The following is a 19,459-nucleotide window of genomic DNA, read 5'->3' as shown; positions in this document are numbered from 1 at the left end:
GGTCTGCAGGTGTCTATCTTTGTATCTTTCTCTTCCCCTCTCTGTCTTCCCCTCCTCTCCATTTCTGTCTGTCCTGTCCAACAACAACAACATTAATAACTAAAACAACAACAACAAAAAAAACAAGGGAAACAAAAGGGAATAAATAAGTAAATACTTAAAAAAAAAAGAAATACAACTTAATGTAAGAAGAATGTCAGCACTGGACTACTGCTTTTGATGTTTGATTAACAACCAGTGTCTGAGATACTTTTAGTCATTCATTTTGAATTACTTGAATTAAAGGACCTAGTGACTCTTGTGGTTTTTTTATTTTTTTTTTCCCGTTTATTAGAATTGCTTGTGAGGCCTTCAGAAATGTGCCCCACTACTGAGATTCTGATTCATTTGATATTGCTGGGCTTTCTTTCTTTCTTTTTTCTTTTCAGAAAGCCTTTCAGGTGATTCTAATGTATACTCAGGGTTGAGGTTATAGGTCTGCCCCAGATAAACATCACAGTTAGGGTGTCTGTCACTGCTGTTATTATCTTGGTGCTTCTACTATTAATGGGTCATAAAGTAATTCAGGTCTTTTTTCATACATTCAAGGTACAGACTTTGTAGTAAAATTCTATACTGAATCTGGCTCGATTGACTATCATGTCTTTTCGTTATCCCTGGGGCTTTGGGGGTCCTTGCTTCTGAGGACCCTGAGAATGTTGAGGTTGAAAGAAAAAGAATAAATCAATTTAATTATACTTTATTCAACAGATTCCTAAAACTGCAGTGAACCAGAGTGATAATTTAATGCCTTTCATTTAAATAGATGAGAACACTGAGACCTAAATAGAAGTAATAACTTATGTCAGGGTGCATAGATAAAACTTTTCTACTCTGTTTTCCTGACATTGTTGCATCATGTAAAGAAGTGTATTTAGGGCAGAGTGTAGCATAGTAGTTATGCAAAGAGACTCTCAAGCTAGAAACTTCCAAAGTCCCAGGTTCAATCCCCTGTACCACCGTAAGCCAGAGCAGAGCAGAGCTCTGGTGAAAAAAAAAAAGTATATTTATCTACTATGTGATATGAGATAGAAAGAGAAAGAACCAGAGTACTGCTCTGCCATAGGCATCTTGTGCTCTACCTGCTTAGCCACTTCCTCGGCTGCAGCGTACTAATTACATGTCTTGTTTAGGCATAGTAGACTTTACAGAGTTAGTAAACAAAGCATATCTTTGTGCTGAAAAGAAGAGCAGAGGGTGGTGTTTAGTGGCTGAGTAAAGGGGTCAGGTCTTTATGTAAACTTAAAATGTTTTAAATAATGTGGTGGTGGAGTTTGGACACAATGCCTCATGCTTGTGTTTTACCACTAGCCATCTCCTCACCAACCCTTTATCAGTATTTTGAGAGGGGAGAGAGTAAGAGAACACACCACCTTCATATCAGCCATAGAATTCTGTTGCTCTTTCCTGTGCTAAGAACAGAAACGAGAGCCTCTCACATGCAGCGTGGGTGTTTCACCACTGAGCTACCTTACTGGCTTCTGTGTAAACATTTTTATTACTTCATAAGCACCTTTCCCTTAAGGTCTTTTGTAGTGTGTGGGAAACCTGACTGGTCAGATGACTTGCAGTTAGAGAACAGAGAATCAATGATACTTTGTACCCAGGGTTATCACTAGGGCTCAATGCCTGCACTGTGAATCCACTGCTCCTGGTGGCCAATTTTTCCATTTTTATTTGCTAGGACAGAGAGAAGTTGAGAGATGAGGGGAAGACAGAGAGGGAGAGAGAAAGATAAGACACCTGCAGAGCTGCTTCACCACTCATGAAGTGTCCCCATTGCAGTTGGAGCTGGAGGCTGGAACCTGGATTCTTGTTTGGGTCCTTGTGCTTAGTACTATGTGCACTTAACTGGGTGTGCCACCCCCCAACCCCCCGATTCTACTTTTTAAAAATATTTTCCCTTTTGTTGCCCTTGTTGTTTAACATTGTTGTGGTTATTAATGTTGTTGTTGTTGGATAGGACAGAGAGAAATGGAGAGAGGAGGGGAAGATAAGAGGGGGAGAGAAAGACAGACACCTGCAGACCTGCTTCACCACCTGTGAAGCAACTCCCCTGCAGGTGGGGAGCCAGGGGCTCGAACCAGGATCCTTTCCGGTCCTTGTGCTTTGCGCCACGTGCGCTTAATCCACTACACCACTGCCCGACTCCCCCCCCCCTTTTTTTTTTTAATAAAAGAAAAAAATTGCTGCTAGGCTTTGGGAAGGTGTTGAAGAGAAGCGCATACTTAACCTTATCTCCAGGCTTCCTGCAGTCTCCTCAATGGCTTGTGGAGCCTCCATGGGATATGCTGTGACCAAAGATGATTGTGTTTTTGCCTGGCACAGGGCCCCAACTACCAGCTGGGCATAGCACAGGAAGAGGATGCAAGGAACTCTGTGGAGATGACTGGTAAACAGCTGGAGAACCAAGTAGTCTTAACTGTGTCCAGTGGTGGCCAGCACACAAGTCTTAATGGTCAAGGATAAGCAACAGAGCTGATGAAATCTCCAAGGGCCTGCTTCCTGCCCCCCTCCCCCGCTCCCTCTCAGAACAGGGAAGCCATAGGGACTACACATTTCAGCAGGCCTCCCCAACCCTGAGTACTCTGACATCTCCTGCCTTTTTCCAGAACAGAAGAACAGAACAGAATCCTTTTCCTCTTTTCCTTACTCAGTCATCCTGGGATCTGCAGGATGAAGAAGGGGAGGAGATGATGGGGATGGGAAAGAGGGTGTTTTACCTTAAGAACATTGCTCATCCCCAGCTATGTGCCCCTCAGCGCTACTGGCTGTGGTCCCAGCTGTACCTGCTTTTGCCTACCAGAAACCAAAACTCTGTCCCCTGGGTTTAGGTGCTCTATCAACTTCACTCTGGTTATGCACCACTCCTCCTTTACAATTAGACAGATAGTACAGTCATCAGCTCCTGATGCCATGAGTCTATGGCTGGGGAGATCTGGAGAAGGAGCAGGGTTACCTCGTGGTGGGCAGCCCCACACCAGCTATTTGGCCCTGAACAGATCCTGGAGGGAAGAAAGGAAATCTCCATTTGATCAAGAAAATTGCCTATCAATTTTTCTCTCAAGCACAAAAAACATTTTTTTCCTTCAGGTATTGCCTGCTGTATCCAGTCCTTCCAATGTTCTTCACCTTGAAGGCCTCAGATCTGGAGAGAAAGCTTTGCATGCAGGACAGGACATAGTTGGGGGAGGGGGGCTTCATAAACAAATTTATAGCTAGAACAAGAGTGATATGAAGGTGAGGAGGGGCAGAGAGGTTGGTCCCCAGAAAGGAAAGCAGCAGTTTGTATTCTTGCTAAGAAAATAAAAAAACACTTTTTTTTTTAAAAAAAAAATTCCTTTCTGTTGCCCTTGTTTTTGTTGTTGTTGTTGTTGTTGTAGCTATTATTGATGTTGTTGCTGGATAGGACAGAGAGAAATGGAGAGAGGAAGGGAAGACAGAGGGGGAGAGAAAGATAGACACCTGCAGACCTGCTTCACCACTTGAAGTGACGCCCCCTGCAGGTGGGGAGCCGGGGGCTGGAACCTGGATCCTTAGGCCGGTCCTTTCGTTTTGCGCCACGTGCGCTTAACCGGCTGCGCTACCGCCCGACTCCCAAAAAACACTTTTTTTTAAAAAAAAAAAATTATTTATTTCCTTTTGTTGCCCTTTTTTTTTTATTGTTGTAGTTATTATTGATGTCGTCTTTGTTGGGTAGGACAGAGAGAAAAGGAGAGGGTAGGAGAAGACGGGGAGAGAAAGACGCCTGCAGATCTGCTTCACCGCTTGTGAAGCGACCCCCCTGCAGGTGGGGAGCCTGGGGTTCGAACCAGGATCTTTCTAGGTGGGGGTATAGCATAATGGTTATGTAAAGAACCAGGATCTTTCTGCCGGACACTTTTTTTAAAAAGTATTTTAGGAGGTTACTGGAAACTTTTTAACACTTTTAATAAATTTAGAGTTTTATTTTAAAAGTGCTTTTTATTAGTGATTTATTTTAAAAACTTTTATTCATTTTTTAATTTATTTGATAGAACAGAGAAATTGAGGGGATGGGACATAGAAGGAAGAGAAAAAGAGAGACAGACACATGTATCACCAATTCACCCCTTGTGAAGTTTCCTTCCTGCAGGTGAGGGCTGGGGACCCGAACCCGGTCCTTGTGCATGGTGATGTGTGCACTGCCACTTTCCTGCCCCCTTGTCTTCATCTGTAATTTTATGTGTTTGAATTTCCAATATTCTACATATGAGTGAAACCATCTGGTAGTAGGATCAAGGATACTATACCGGCAATGTACTGACAGTCCTTTACAACCAAGGATTATTCGTAAGATGGTCATAGTACTCCTGTTGAGAAAGACTAGGTTAAATGCAAATATAACTACACAGCTTGAGAAATCTTTACAACTTGAGTGTGTGAGATACAGTGTCCATCCAGTGGATAGGGAAATTGTAAGTTTGACAATGGTGAGATAAATATGATTATAGAAAATTCAGCAGAGGATAGTATGAGGCAATTTGTGTTCGCTAAGTCATTTTCAATTTTTTTTTTTTTATGTTTTAAATTTTTTTTTTTATTTAAGAAAGGATTAATTAAAACCATAGGGTAGGAGGGGCACAATTCCACACAATTCCCACCATCCAATCTCCATATCCCACCCCCTCCCCAGTAGCTTTCCCGTTCTCTATCCCTCTGGGGAGCATGGACCCAGGGTCATTGAGGGTTGCAGAAGGTAGAAGGTCTGGCTTCTGTAATTGCTTCCTCGCTGAACATAGGCGTTTACTGGTCGGTCCATACTCCCAGTCTGCCTCTCTCTTTCCCTAGTAGGGTGGGTCTCTGGGGAAGCTGAGCTCCAGGACACATTGGTGGGGTCTTCAATCCAGGGAAGCCTGGCTAGTATCCTGATGGCATCTGGAACCTGGTGACTGAAAAGAGAGTTAACATACAAAGCCAAACAAATTGTTGAGCAATCATGGGCCCAAAGCTTGGAATAGTGGAGAGGAACTGTTAGGGAGGGTATTCACTGCAAACTCTAGTGTACTTCTGCTTTCTTACTTTGGTGCCATACTACAAACTCAGTCAATTTCTGCTTTGCGTTTCTACTTCTTTTTTTTTTTTTTACATGCATAACATTCCCCAGATTCCCATTTAACAATACAACACCCACTATTTCATTCATCATTTTTCATGGACCTGTATTTTCCCCACCCACCTACCCACCCCAGAGTCTTTTACTTTGGTGTAATACTCCAATTCCATTTCAGGTTCGACTTGTGTTTTCTTTTCTAATCTTGTTTTTCAACTTCAGCCTGAGAGTGAGATCATCCCGTATTCATCCTTCTGTTTCTGACTTATTTCACTCAACATGATTTTTTCAAGGTCCGTCCAAGATCGGCTGAAAACGGTGAAGTCACCATTTTTTACAGCTGAGTAGTATTCCATTGTGTATATAGACCACGACTTGCTCAGCCGCTCATCTGTTGTTGGACACCTGGGTTGCTTCCAGGTTTTGGCTATTACAAATTGTGCTGCCGAGAACATATGTGTACACAGATCTTTTTGGATGGATGTGTTGGGTTCCTTAGGATATATCCCCAGGAGGGGAATTGCAGGGTCATAGGGTAGGTCCATTTCTAGCCTTCTGAGAGTTCTCCAGACTGTTCTCCACAGAGGTTGGACCAATTGACATTCCCACCAGCAGTGCAGGAGGGTTCCTTTGACCCCACACCCTCTCCAGCATTTGCTGCTGTTATCTTTTCTGATGTGTGACATTCTCACAGGAGTGAAGTGATATCTCATTGTTGTCTTGATTTGCATTTCTCTGACAATCAGAGACTTGGAGCATTTTTTCATGTGTTTCTCGGCCTTTTGGATCTCTTCTGTGGTGAATATTCTGTCCAATTCCTCCCCCCATTTTTGGATGGGGTTATTTGTTGTCTTGTTGTTGAGTCTGGCAAGCTCTTTATGTATGTTGGTTATTAAACTCTTATCTGATGTATGGCATGTAAAGATCTTCTCCCATTCTGTGAGGGGTCTCTTGATTTGGGTAGTGGTTTCTTTTGCTGTGAAGAAGCTTTTTAATTTGATGTAGTCCCATAGGTTTATAGTTGCCTTAGTCTTCCTTGTAATTGGATTCGTTTCATTGAAAATGTCTTTAAAATTTATGCGGAAAAAAGTTCTTCCAATATTTTCCTCTAAGTATCTGATAGTTTGTGGTCTAACATCCAAGTCCTTGATCCACTTGGAATTTACTTTTGTATTTGGTGAAATACAGTGATTCAGTTTCATTCTTCTGCATGTTTCAACCCATTGTTTCCAACACCATTTGTTGAAGAGACTCTGCTTTCCCCATGTAATAGTCTGGGCCCCTTTGTCAAAGATTAGATGTCCATATGTGTGGGGCCTCATTTCTGGGCTCTCAATTCTATTCCACTGGTCAGTGTGTCTGTTCATGTTCCAGTACCAAGCAGTTTTGATGACAATGGCCCTATAATATAGTTTGAGATCTGGCAGTGTGATGCCTGTTCTTTTTTCTGTTCTTTTTTCTCAAGATTGTTTTGGCAATTCTAGGTCTTTTCTGGTTCCAGATAAACATTTGTAGCATTTGTTCTATTCTCCTAAAAAATGTGCTTGGGATCTTGATGGGGATAGCATTAAATTTGTAGATGGCTCTGGGTAATATATTCATTTTGATGATGTTAATTCTTCCAACCCATGAACATGGAATATCTTTCCACTTCTTTGTGTCTTTTTCAATTTCTTTGAGTAGTGACTCATAATTTTCAGTATACAAGTCTTTCACTTCTTTGGTTAGGTTTACTCCTAGATATTTTATTGTTTTTGTTGCTATAGAAAAAGGAACTGATTTCTGGATTTCAATTTCTTCTAACTTAGTGTTTGCATAGAGGAATGCCACTGACTTTTGAATGTTAATTTTATAGCCTGACACATTACTGTATGGCCTGATGATTTCCAAAAGCTTCTTGCTGGATTCCTTAGGTTTTTCCATGTATACTATCATGTCATCTGCAAATAGGGAGAGTTTGACTTCTTCTCTTCCAATCTGTATCCCTTTAATTCCTTCCTCCTGCCTGATTGCTATGGCAAGAACTTCTAACACTATGTTGAATAGTAATGGTGATAGTGGGCAGCCCTGTCTACTACCTGATCTGAGGGGAAATGCTTCCAGTTTTTCACCATTGAGTATGATGTTGGCTGTAGGTTTACTCTATATAGACTCCACTATCTTCAGGAATTTTCCATCTATTCCCATTTTTTTGTAGTGTTCTGATCATAAAGGGATGTTGTATTTTGTCAAAGGCTTTCTCTGCATCTATTGATATGACCATGTGGTTTTTGGTCTTGCTTTTGTTGATGTGGTGGATCACATTGATTGATTTCCGTATATTAAACCAACCTTGCATGCCTGGGATAAACCCCACTTGGTCATGATGAACAATCTTTTTGATATACTGCTGTATCCGGTTGGCTAGAATTTTATTCAATATTTTTGCATCTATGTTCATCAGAGATACTGGTCTGGAGTTTTCTTTTTTGGTTGTGTCCCTGCCTGCTTTTGGTATCAGAGTGATGTTGGCTTCATAGAAGCTGGCAGGGAGTATTCCAGTGTCTTCAATCTTCTGGAAGACTTTTAAAAGTAGAGGTATTAGTTCTTCTTTGAAAGTTTTGTAGAATTCATTTGTAAAACCATCTGGTCCAGGACTTTTATTTTTGGGAAGATTTTTGATAACTGTTTCAATTTCATTAGCTGTGATGGGCCTGTTCATGTTATCCACTTCCTCTTGACTTAGTTTTGGAAGTTGGTAGGTATCTAGGAAATCATTCATTTCTTCCAGGTTCTCTAGCTTGGTGGCATATAGTTGTTCATAGAAGCCTCGCATGATATGTTGAATTTCTGCAGTGTCTGTTGTGATTTCTCCTCTTTCATTTACTATCCGATTTATTTGAGTCTTCTCCCTTTTTTGTTTTGTGAGTCTGACTAAAGGTTTGTCGATTTTGTTTACTCTTTCGAAGAACCAACATTTACTTTCGTTGATCTTTTTTTTTTATGGTTTTCCTATTCTCAATGTTATTTATTTCTGCCCTAACTTTAGTAATTTCTGACCTTCTGGTTGCTTTAGGGTTCCTTTTTTGTTCGTCTTCTAAGTCTTTGAGATGTGCAATCAGGCTGTTTATTTGTGCCTTTTCTTGTTTCCTAATGTGTGCTTGTATAGCTATGAACTTCCCTCTTAGGACTGCTTTAGCTGTGTCCCAAATATTTTGATAGCTTGTGTCTTCATTTTCATTGAACTCTCGAAACATTTTGATTTCTTCCTTGATTTCCTCTTTGACCCAGAAGTTGTTAAGAAGTGTACTGTTGAGCTTCCACATTTTGGGACTGTTACTAATCTTTTGTTGATTGTTAAGTGTTAGTTTAATTCCACTGTGGTCTGAGAAGATGCTTGGGATGATTTCAGTGCTCTTGAATAGGCTGATGCTGTCTTTGTGGCCTAACATATGGTCTATCCTTGAGAATGATCCATGGGGATTTGAGTAAAATGTGCATTCCAGTTTCTTGGGATGAATGACTCTGAAAATGTCCAATAGTTCTAGTTTATCTATCTCTTCATTTAGCTCCCTTATGTCTTTACTGATTTTCTTCCTGGATGATCTGTCAAGTTGAGATAGTGGGGTGTTGAAGTCCCCTACTATGATTGTGTTACTGTTAATATATTGCTGTAGCTCTTTCAGTAGAAGTTTGATGTATTTAGATGGCTTCTCATTGGGTGCATAGATATTAATAATTGTTAAGTCCTCTTGATTGACTGATCCTCTGAGCATTAAGTAGTGTCCATTCCTATCTTTTTTAATCTTATCTATTTTAAAGTCTATCATGTCAGATATGAGAATAGCTGTTCCTGCCCTTTTTTGTGGGCCATTGGCTTGAATGATAGTTTTCCATCCTTTCACTTTAAGTCTGTGTTTGTCTTGTTGAGTTAGGTGAGTTTCCTGTAGACAACATATTGTTGGGTTGTGTTTTCCGATCCATCTTCCTACTCTGTGTCTTTTAATAGGTGAATTCAGGCCATTGACATTTATTGATATCAAAGATTGAAGATATTTTAATGCCATTCTTGTAGAGTTTTAGAGTGTTTTGATATATGTCCTATTTGTGGTGGTCTGGTTGTTTATAGGAGACCTTTCAGAACTTCTTTAAGGGCAGGCTTGGTGATGGTTGCTTCCTTCAACTGTTGCTTGTCTGAGAAGGTTTTGATGCTTCCATCTAGTCTGAATGACAATCTAGCAGGATATAGTATTCTTGGCTGAAAGCCTTTCTCATTGAGCACTCGATAGATATCTTGCCATTCTCTTCTGGCCTGTAGTGTTTGTATGGAGAAGTCTGCTGCTAATCTTATGGGTTTTCCTTTGTAGGTGACTCTTTGTTTTTCTCTTGCAGCCTTGAGGATCCTTTCTTTATCCTTATTCCTTTCCAATCTAAGTATGACATGTCTTGGTGTCTTTAGGTCTGGGTTAATTCTGTTTGGGACCCTCTGGGCTTCTTGAATCTTTATGTCTTTGGTGTTGTCTAGACTAGAGAAATTTTCAGCTATTATGGCCTGGAGAACGCTTTCTTCCTCCCCTTCTCTTTCTTCCTCTGGTAAGCCAATAATGCGTATATTGTTTCTTTTGAAGTCATTCCATAGGACTCTGTTGTTGTTTTCAGCATCTCTTAATCTCTTTTTGAGATCTCTTACTTCTTTTTCAGTTGTCTCTAATTCATCCTCAATCTCGCTAATTCTGTCTTCAGCCTCATAGATTCTATTCTCTCTGCCCTCTACTGCTTTCTGGAGTTCATCTATTTTGTTGCCCTGCTCTGATATTGTTTTAGCTTGTTCAGCTAGTTGCCTTCTTAGCTCAGAGATTTCAGCTTTCAGCTCTCTAATAACCATGAGATTATTAGAATTTTCTTCCATATTCTCATTTGTTGTTCCTGCATTTCTGATTACAATTTTTTCAAATTCTTTACTCACTCCTGTTATTATTTCCTTAGCTAATGTTTGGATGTTGAACTCGTTGTTTTGTGCTTCACCCTCTGGAGGACTTTTAGCTGGACTCTTGTCCTGGTTCGAGTCCCCAATATTTTTTCTTGTTGTTTTAACCATTTTATATATTATGTTATGAGTTCCCTTTATCAGTACTTTTCAAATTATTGATCACTATTGCCTGGATTGACTTGTGTCTAAGTAATTTAATTAAAGGGTTTACCGTGGTGGAAGTTAACAGTTTTTTTTCAATCCCTGAGTTGAAGCTCAGTGGTGTAAAAGCCTCTTTTTTTTCTTCCCTGTAGGCTATGGATGCCTGAGGGCTTTTAAACTATCAATAGGCTTCTTAGCTTAATCACTGACTCCTAACCAAGAGATAAAGCTGGGTGTGGCAGAGATAATCCAGTGGTTATGCAAAGAGACTTTCACAGCCCCTCAGCTATGCCAAGGAGGTATAGGTCTTCTCCTGAGTTTCCCGGTTAGATCTCTGTGCCCTGGTGTCCCTCCCTGTTGCTGCTCCAGATTCTGAGGGTAGTAGCAATGGAGACTCAGAGTTGCACTTGGTGAGTCTCTGGGGAGTCCTTTCCTCCCTTCAGCTGTCCCCTTGTTGTGGAGCAGACTGGAGGTGGTGTCTCCACTGATAAACTGCTGAATGTTAGCAGTCACTTAATCTCTCCTTAGGTCCCTCTCTCCTCTCTGTCACCAGCCACGCGTGTTTGTACTCATGGGTGATTTACTGGGTTCCTGTGGTCATTGTAGTCCTGTCTTGTTTCGGTCTGGGTGGTCTCCGTTGGTATTCCTAGTTGATCCGGGAGAGGAGAGGAGAGGAGAAGAGAGGAGAGGAGAGGAGAGGAGAGGAGAGGAGAGGAGAGGAGAGGAGAGGAGAGGAGAGGAGAGGAGAGAAAGCGATCTGCTGCTCGTAGCTCCGCCTCCGGAAGTCGAATCTCTCAAATTTCTTTTTACAAACACTGGCTAGTGATGAAAACCTAAGAATTTCTTTTTTTAAAAAAATTTTTAAAATATTTACTCCTTTTTGTTGCCCTTGTTGGTTTTTTTATTGTTGTAGTTATTATTATTATTATTATTTATTTATTTATTTTTGCCTCTAGGGTTATTGCTGGGGCTTGGTGCCTGCACTATGAATCCACTGCTCCTGGAGGCCATTTTTCTCCTTCTGTTGCCCTTGTTGTCTGTCGTTGTGGTAATTATTATTGTTGTTGTTGTTGGATAGGATAGAGAGTAATAGAGAGAGGGAAAGACAGGGGGAAAGAAAGACCTGTAGACCTGCTGCACCACTTGTGAAGCGACCCCTCTACAGATGGGGAAATGGGGGCTCGAACCGGGATGCCCACTCCGGTGCTTGTGCTTTGCGCCATGTGTTCTTAACCTGCTGCGCTCCTGCCCAGCCCCTGTTGTAGTTATTATTGTTGTTATTGGATAGGACTGAGAGAAGTAGAGAGAGGAGGGGATGACAGAGAGGGGGAGAGAAAGATAGACACCTGCAGACCTACTTTACTGCTTGTGAAGCAATTCCCCTGCAGGTGGGGAGCTGGGGGCTCGAACCAGGATCCTTACATTGGTCCTTTGGCTTTGTGCCACGTGCGCTTAAAAAACCTGAGAATTTCTTTGTATATGCTACTGTTGCAAAAGTCATCTGTAGCTTGTGAAGAGGTCATGGACTGATGTGTGATCAGCAGCCTGGGAAGGAGACAGTGCCAGTTTGATTTCTCAGCTAGCCAGTGTTTCAAAATAAAGATTCCTCACAAATCCTTTGAAAATAACATCTTAAAAAGGTAATTGTAGCTTGGTGGGGCTATGGAGACAATAATCTACAATTATTGTAGATAATTGTGCTTTGGCATATTTTAGATAAGACCAGCTAAGAATTGATTTTACTGATTGGATCGAAATATTACAGTAGAACCTTACTAATCAGTAATATTTAATAGAACTTTTGAATAGAAAGACCACCGAAGATGGGTTGTGTTCATGTTAATTTGTTAATTTTAATACTATTGCATGATTGGGTGACATATTAGAACCATCTAGCTGTACAAGTATTGACATTTCCTGTGCACCTTGCAAGATCCCACTTGAGATCAGATTTTTCTGCATGCTTAAAATGCAGTGTAAATCCAGATCACCCGATGCTTTCAAACAAAAGATCACAGTCAGTTTTGTTAACTGGTTAGGTTGTACTTTTTTTTTTCTCCACTTTTTTCTATAGTACTGCTCAACTCTAACTTACATTGGTGCCAAGGATTAAACCTGGGCCCTCTTAATTTGTCATAGTATTTGAAATTCCAGTTAAATACTTTTTTTTTTTTTCTTGGTCAGGGATGGGTGGCTACACACCAGGTAGAAACACACAGTATCCTGTGTAAGGATTCAGGTTCAAGCCTCTGATCCCCACCAGTAGGGGGGAAGCACTGCTTCAGGTGTCTATTTTCTCTCTCCCTCTTTATTAATTGCTTTCAGGGTTATCACTGGGGCGCATTGTTGGCACTATGAATCCACTGCTCCTGGTGGCCATTTTTTCCATTTTATTGGATAGTACAGAGAGAAATTGGTGGGGGGTAGATAAAGGGAGAGAAAGAGAGACCTGCTTTACCATTCATTAGGATTCCCAGCTGCAGCTGGGGAGCTGGGGCTCATGCCCAGGTTGTGCTTAGTACTATGTGCACTTAACCAGGTGTGTTACTGCTTAGTCCCCCATTAATAAAATATTATTTATTATTGGATATAGGGAGAGGGAGAGAGACACCTGCAGCTCTACTTCACCACTTGTGAAGCTCTCCCCCTACAGGTGGGCATCAGGGGCTTGAACCCAGGTCCTTATACCCTGTAGTATGTGCACTTACCCAGGTGCATCACTGCTTGGCCCCTTTCCTCCCAACTTTTCTGTCTCTATCAAAAAATATATATATATACATTAAAATAAAAAAGAAGGGGCCCAGTGGTAGTGCAAGCACAGGATCCTGGTTCCAACCCCCCGGCTCCTCATCTGCAGGGCAGGTCTGCAGGTTTCTGTCTTTCTCTCCCCCTCTCTGTCTTCCCCATCTCTCTCAATTTATCTGTGCCCTATCCAACAATAACAACAACAACAACAATAAACAACAAGGGCAACAAAAGGGAAAAATGTCCTCAGGAGCAGTGGATTCCTACTGCTGGCACCAAGCCCTAGCAATAACCCTGGAGACAAAAACAACAAAACAACAACTAGCTAATCATGAAAGTGTAGTATATGGCTGCTAGTGATAGAGAGAAATGAAAAAAATAGAAAAAGTAATTTAGCACTCTACACTTTTTATAGTTGTAGGATTTGAATCAAATTCGGTATTAGTGATACTTAATAAATTTTGTAATCTAATAAATATAAAATGTAGTATGATTTGTTTGATGAGGAACAATGCTTTTTGAATCTCTTTCCTATCTCTCTGCCCCCTCCAATATTTTTTTCATTTCTTCTTCTTCCTATCTTTTGTTTCATCTTCCATGTTCACTTAAGAAAATGGAAGATGAAATTTGGTTGTTTGTCAGTTTACATTTGTAGATGGGCTTGTGAGAGTATTTTTCTAGTTTTGGATTTCATAGTACTTCTCATTGAGTTTCTCTGAGATTTCTCCTTCCCCCCAGTACCTCTCCAAAACTCTTTGTACTCAGTGTTCTTGCCTTGATAGCCTGAGGTTCCTAGTTGCCATGGTGTCAGGAAGTAAGTAGACAGAGAAGATTATTATGAGACTTACAACTTGATTCTTTGGGCAGTAGTTTCTTCTTTCCATTTCCCATTCACTTCTTTCCATCCAGACACAGTAGCAGCCTGTTCCTGTGTCTGTACTACAGTCTATTTATAGAGTTTGTTCCATATAAATTTAGCTGATTGTGGAATAAAATTACGAATGTCATAAGACCCTGGATAGTATTTGTCAATATCTGTCATCTTTATTACTTAAGTTCTAGTGTCAAACATTTCCTCCATTTTTTTTTTTTTTCCTCTAGGGTTATCCCTTGGGCTTGATGCCTGCACCACAAATCCACTGCTCCTGGAGGCTATTTTTCCCCATTTTGTTGCCCTTGTTGTTGTCGCCATTGATGATGTTGTTGCATAGGACAGAGAGCAGTGGAGAGAGGAGGGCAAGACAGAGAGAGGGAGAGAAAGATAGACACCTGCAGACCTGCTTCATTGCTCATGAGGCAACCCCCCTGCAGGTGGGTAGCTGGGGGCTCGAACCAGGATCCTTAAGGTGGTCCTTGCGCTTTGTGCCATGTGCGCATAACCCTCTGCACTACTGCTCGACCCCATTCCTCCATCTTTTTTTCTGCCAAATCTGTAGATGCATAGTTTGTATTTACTACTTCAGATTTAATCTGTTATTATTGTTTTTGTTGTTGTAGGTATTATTATAATATCTTATTTTGCCAGAGCACGGGTCAACTCTCACTTACAGTGGTGCCAAGGATTGAACCTGAGATCTCTAAGCCTCATGAAAATCTGTTGCATAAACTGCTGTGCAGTTTTCCTGACCCAAGATTTTAAAAGTTCTTAGATGTATGCTTATTATAGAAAAGTTGTGTGACTCAGCAGGTGGCACAGTGAACGAGGCCCCAGATTCAGTAGTATGAAGCCTCAGATTTGAGCCCTAGCATTGCATATGCCAGAGTGATGCTCTAGATCTAGATCTCTCTCCTTTTTCTCGAAATAAAACCTCTCCCTCTCTCCCTATATATATACACATACACTTTATTTATTTTGGATAGAGCCAAAAATTGAGAGGGAGAGAGGGAGGCTCCTGCAGCACTGTTTCACTGGCTGTGAAGTTTTCCTCCTGCAAGTAGGGACCAGGCACTTGAACCTTGTGTCATTGTGCATGGTAATATGTGTGCCCAACCAGCTCAGCCACCATTTGGCCCCATAGTAAATCATTAGAAAAAGGAAATATTAGAAATCCGGAAACTATAAAGTCAGAAATATAAAAAAAATACATAAAACATCCATCTAGTAATAATTCTATTAATAGTTTATGTATTTCTTTGCCTGCCAAGGGTAAATGTCTTTAAAAAAAGATACATATGGGGTAGGGTAGATAGCATAATGGTTATACAAAGAGATTCTCATGCCTGAGGCTTCGAAGTTCTGGGTTCAGTCCCACACATCACCATAAAAGTCAGTGCTGAGCAGTACTCTGGTTAAAAAAAAAAAGATATGTACACATATATAAGTATATATGAGAGGGCTGGGTGGTAGCACATCTGGTTAAGCACACATGCTACAGTGCACAAGGACCCAGGTTTGAGCCCCTGGTCCCTATATCTATAGGGGGAAAGCTTTGTGAGTGTAGAAGCAGTGCTGCAGGTGTCTCACTCTCTCTCTCCCTCTCTATCACTCGCTCCCTATCGATTTCTGGCAGTCTCTATCCAATAAATAAAGATAATAAAAATTAAAAATAAGATAAAAAGGTAAATATATGATGTGATGTATACATACCTTTACCATGCTTTTCTCACATAAGTATACTTTCTCATGTAAAAATATTAAGCAGTTTTAGGTTTTTATTTTGATAGAGACAGAGAAACTGAGAGTGGAAGTGGAGAAAGACACCTGCAACTACTTTCCCACTTGTGAAGCTTCCTGCTTTCAGGTGGAGATTAGGGGTTTGAACCCGGGTCCTTGTGTACTATACTGTTTTCGTTCAATCAGGTTCAACATCACCAAAACCTTAGATTTTCTATTACTATTTTTTCCATATGTGAGTTTCATGTAAAACAAAGGAGAAATGCTGGGGGCATGTAGGTCTGATATTCTATCAATTAAGTGATTTCACTAGCCACATGAAATAATTTTAGACTTATAGAAGAGTTGCAAAGATAGCCTAGAGAGTTCCTGTGTAGGGGGCCAGGTGGTGGTGTACCTGGTTAAGTACACATAATACAGTGCACAAGGACCCAGGTTCAAGCCCCTGGTCCCCACCTGCTGGTGAAGCAGGGCTGCAGGTGTCTCTCTGTCCTTTACTCTATCTCCCCACCCCTCTCAATTTCTCTGTCTCTATCCAATAATACATAAATAAATAGTTCCTGTCCATACTTCACTCTTGTAATATTAATATATCTTCTATAACTACTGTATACTTATCTAGAGTTGTCAAACTTAGGATATGAAAATAGGGGCTGTCTACTCAATTTGAACAGTTAAGCAATACATTGGTGTTTTTTTTTTTTTTTTTTTTTTTTTTTGCCTCCAGGGTTATTGCTGGGGTTTGCTGCCTGTACTATGAATCCACTGCTCCTGGAGGCCATTTTTCCCATTTTGATGTCCTTGTTGTTGTTATTGTTGCCATTGCTGTTTTTGTTGGATAGGACAGAGAGAAATCATGAGAGGAGGGGAAGACATCTACAGACCTGTTTCACTGCCTGGGAAGCGACCTCCCCTGTGGGTGGGGAGTCAGGAGCTTGTACCGGGATCCTAGCACTTTGTGCCACGTGTGCTTAACCCGCTGCACTACTGCCTGGCCCCCAAGCAATACAGTTTTTATGTAACTCCAATTCTGTATAAGATATACCTTTAAAATAGTTTTCTGTTTTGCTTTTGTGGTTGAGGGTCCTTACAGGAGGTTCAGTGAGTAGTTGCATTGATCTTGGAAGCATGAGCTTCTGCGTCTGGTCCTGGGATTCCCCCCCTTTTTTTTAATTTTTATTTTATTTATTTATTTTTTTAAAAATATTTTATTTATTTATTTCCTTTTATTGCCCTTGTTGTTTTATTGTTGTAGTTATTGTCGTCGTCGTTGTTGGATAGGACAGAGAGAAACGGAGAGAGGAGGGGAAGACAGAGAGGGGGAGAGAAAGACACCTGCAGACCTGCTTCACCGCCTGTGAAGTGACTCCCCTGCAGGTGGGGAGCCGGGGTTCGAACCGGGATCCTTATGCCGGTCCTTGTGCTTTGCGCCACCTGCGCTTAACCCGCTGCGCTACGGCCCGACTCCCTTTTTTAATTTTTTTATATTTATTTACTTATGTTCCCTTTTGTTGCCGGTCCTTGTGCTTTGCGCCACCTGCGCTTAACCCGCTGCGCTACGGCCCGACTCCCTTTTTTAATTTTTTTATATTTATTTACTTATGTTCCCTTTTGTTGCCCTTTTTTTTTTTTAATTGTTGTAGTTTTTATTTTTGTTATTGACATCATCGAAGTTGGATAGGACAGAGAGAAAGGGAGAGAGGAGGGGGAAGAGAAAGATAGACACCTGCAGACCTGCTTCACCGCCTGTGAAGGGACTCCCCTGCAGGCGGGGAGCAGGGGCTCGAACCAGGATCCTTATGCCGGTCCTTGCGCTGTGTGCCACATCCGCTTAACCCGCTGCGCCACCGCCCGACTCCCGGGATTCCCCTTCTACCCTTTTCCTTCTCTCACTTCTCCAAAGCCCTTTGTTTTGGTGTAGTAAACATACAACTTCTTGTTCTTGTTTCTAAGTTCTACTCACAAGTAAGATCATTTGGTATACAACAAGGGCAACAAAAGGGAAAAAGTAAATAAATATTAAAAAAAAGATCATCTGGTATTTGTCCTCATTTCACTTAATGTTATTCTTTCAATGTCCTTTCGAGTTTAGGCAAAGGAGATAACTTCATATTTAGCCTCTGAGTAGTTTTCCATTGTGTATACATACCATAGCTTTCATAGCTACTCACCTGTGTTGCTTGGTTTGTTTCCAAGTTTGAGCTATTACAAAGTGCTGCTATGAACATAGGTGTTCATAGATCTCTTTGGGTAGGTGTCTGCTCCCTTTGACTATATCCCTAGTGGAGGAATTGATGGGACCATTTCTAGCCTTTTGAGTGTTCTCTAGACTGCTCTCCACAGGGGTTGGACCAGCAGTATAGAAGTGTTCCTATTCCCGTATATTCTTGCCAACACTTGGAGTTTCTGTCCTTTCTAGTCTACAGCATTCTCACAGGCATAAAGTGGTATCTCATTGTCATCTTCATTTCAGCTTATCTTATAATCAGTGACTTTAAGTACTTTTTCATGTTTGATGGCCATTGGATCTCTTTTGTGAAATTCTGTCCATGTCCTTTCTCCATTTTTAAATTCTGAGTTTAAGTTCTTCATATATATATGCCTGTTGAGTATGGCATGTAAAGATCTTCTATTTTGTAGGGTGTCTCTTTTCGTGATAATTCTATTTTGCTGATAGTTCTTCTGTGCAGAAGCTTTTCAGCTCAAAGTAGTCCTATGGATTTTTTTGCTTTTGTTTTCCTTGTGGTTGGATTTGAGTCACTGAAGATGCTTCTAAAACTTAAATTGAAAAAAGTTTTACCATTGTTTTCTCTAAATATTTGATGGTTTTCTGGGCTAATTCAAGTTATTGATCGATTTGGAGTAGGTTTTTTTTTTTGCCTCCAGGCTTATCGCTGGGGCTCCATGCCTGCACCAAGAATCTACTGTTCTTGGAGGCCATTTTCCCCATTTTGTTGCTCTTGTTGTTGTTATTGTTCCTACTGCTGTTGTTCTGGGACGGGGGGAAGATAGAGAGGAGGAGGGGAAGATACTTGCAGACCTGCTTCACTGCTTGTGAGTCAATCCCTCTGCAGGTCTGGAGCCAGGTGCACGAACCAGGATTCTTGAGCTGGTCCGGGTGCTTATCCCACCCCACTGCCCTACTGCCCGGCCCCCTTGTTGCTGTTATTTTTGTTGTTATTGTTGGATAGACTAGAGAGAAACTGAGAGGAGGGGAAGACAGGGAGAGAAAGAGACAACTGGAGACCTGCTTCACCGTTTGCAAAGTGACACCCCCCTCCCTGCAGGTGGGGAGCTGGGGGCTTGAACCATGATACTTGCTCTTTGCACTATGTGTGCTTAACCAGGTGCACTGCTGCCTGGCCCCCTGGAGTGGACTTTTTTGTGCATGGTGCTAATGTAGTGGTCCAGTTTCATTCTCATGTATGTATGAGCCCAGTTAACCCCAATGCCATTTAATGAAGAGACTCTCCTATCTCCATTTGGTGTTTTAGGTTCCTCTTGTTGAAATCTAGATGTCCTTAGTTTAGTGATTTTTTTTTTTTAAATAAATTTTAGCAAAAGGCAGTGGATAAAGGGTTTTAGGTGTTTATTGGTACGAGAGAGAGACTTTGGCCTTGGGCTACTTATGTCCAGTAGGGCTCATGTTGTGCCAGATATACTTGAGAATTACTCGACTCTAACTCGGGTTTCTAGCATGTGGGTGGCACTGTTTGTTAAAATTAAATTGAAATTAAAGTGTAATACCTAAGTTTTTCTGTTTAATATGTTTATTCACTTCTGAGAAAGTGGTGTATGTGGGGGAACCAGAGCAGCACTGTGGCACATGTGATACTGGGCAGTTAAACTCTTGAGTATTCATTCTCCCAAGATTTGTAAG

At 41.2% G+C, this 19,459-nt stretch overlaps 1 protein-coding gene across 8 annotated transcripts in view; it reads left to right on the top strand.

Annotated features, from left to right (window-relative positions):
* The window catches only part of LOC103108101 (acetyl-CoA carboxylase 1), a 338,374-nt gene that overhangs the window by 114,805 nt on the left and 204,110 nt on the right, over positions 1–19,459 (top strand). The window lies entirely within an intron of this gene.

Source organism: Erinaceus europaeus, chromosome 12 (genome assembly GCF_950295315.1).
Source record: "Erinaceus europaeus chromosome 12, mEriEur2.1, whole genome shotgun sequence".
NCBI classification, from domain to species: Eukaryota; Metazoa; Chordata; class Mammalia; order Eulipotyphla; family Erinaceidae; genus Erinaceus; species Erinaceus europaeus.
The sequence above is the reverse complement of the archived record's forward strand: the minus strand, read 5'-3'. Positions and strand labels throughout refer to the sequence as shown.